Source organism: Aplysia californica, unplaced genomic scaffold (genome assembly GCF_000002075.1).
Source record: "Aplysia californica isolate F4 #8 unplaced genomic scaffold, AplCal3.0 scaffold00567, whole genome shotgun sequence".
NCBI lineage: Eukaryota > Metazoa > Mollusca > Gastropoda > Aplysiida > Aplysiidae > Aplysia > Aplysia californica.
The window spans coordinates 444,632-446,398 of NW_004797837.1; positions in this window are offsets into that span (position 1 = coordinate 444,632).

Here is a 1,767-nt window from a genome sequence, read left to right on the forward strand (position 1 = left end):
CTCTCTCTCTCTCTCTCTCTCTCTGAGCCAGAGTAAATCTAAATTTGGAATACAATAATACAACTCCTCATATATTGTTACACCCCCCCTCTCTCCTCTCGTTGTGGCACAGCTGTTAGGTGTAGGGTGCTGGCCTTGACTCGAGGATGGGCAAACTTTTCGGACCAGGGATCACGACTTTGACTCGACCATAAACAGCCTAGGGCCACACCTTTACAAACTGGACAAACTGCTCTTGGTTACCTTTCTTTTGTCAAAGCGAAAAAAGAGTAACGAAGTGTAGACTGCATTTGCGGGTGGTTGGTGGGTGCTCTGAAGTGATTTGCTCCTTCTGTCCTATCAAACATCTTTAGTACTCTCGTCTCTTTCTTTTCTTTGTATGTTACTCTCTGACAACACTTCTGACCTTTTGGCACTTACTTATTTGACCTTATTGAGTTGCAAGTGCCGTAAAACTTACGAAAGCTAATTTTAAAAAAGCCTAGGACCACACCTTAACAAACTGGACAAACTGCTCTTGGTTAATCTATCTTTTTTTTTCTCCAACGCAAACAAAGTGTAGACTGCATTTGTGGTTGGTGGAGTGGGTGCTCAGAAGTGATTTGCTCCATCTGTTCTATCAAACATCTGTAGTACTTATCTCTTCTCCTTCTTTTCTTTCCATGTTACTCTCTGGCAACACGTCTAACCTTCGGCACTTATTGTTGCAAGTGCCGTAAAATTACGAAAGCTAATTTTAAAACAGCCCAGGACCACACCTTTACAAACTGGACAAACTGCTCTTGGTTACCCTTTTTTTCTCCAAGGCAAACAAAGTGTAGACTGCATTTTCGGGTGGTTGGTAGAGTGGGTGCTCTGAAATGATCTATTGTACTAATTATCTCTTCTCCTTCTTTTCTTTTCATGTTACTCTCTGGCCTTTTGGCACTTATTTGACCTATTTGTGTTGCAGGTGACTTTACACTCTCACCAAAAACTGTATATACTGCATTGCGATACTAAAACAAACAATTCCTTTACATTACGCCACAGATACTAGCCTTGGCACTAGCCTAGTACATTGACAATCTTCAACCACTTGTACGAACATTTATTGATTTGCATTTGAAAAGAAAAATCAGGCCTAAGTTTGAGCGGGTCACACAGAATAATATGTGAGGCAGCGTGGTGAAATCAGGCGTTTGTCAAAATAATGAAATCTTTTCTTCCCGCTTGGCAATTTTTATCGAATTTTTGTGTTTTGGCTCAACACATTTTACGTCCATTAAAAAAAAAAAATGGTGTGTGGATTTTACTGGTTAAAGACATTAAAACTGTAAATTTTCTGTTTCCATGAACTCTTCAGCTTTGGAAGTTACCAAACTTTATGGCGGCCATTTTTCGCTAGTTTTACCTCTGAAACCAGGTGTATCCCGACCTGTTTCAGTCCAGAATATATCCACTTCTATTGAAGATAGATGGGTAACCTTTTCATAGAAAGCAAAACAAAATTGATGAACAAGCCATTAAGATGATACCAATAACTCAAGGTGTTCAAACATTGACGAGTGCCTGATTCCACCGCGTTGTGACACATATGTCTATGAGATGAGGCCACATCTAGCTCGCAGGCCGTTCATTGTCCCTGTGCTCCCGTTTTTGTCCTACTTTCTGCAGTCACGATTTTACTCGTTGTCCTCCCACATTTGCAACATAATGTGACCTATAACCATTGGTGATCTGCAATCGAACTCTTCCTTCTCCCTCCTTCCCTCTCTCACTCTCACC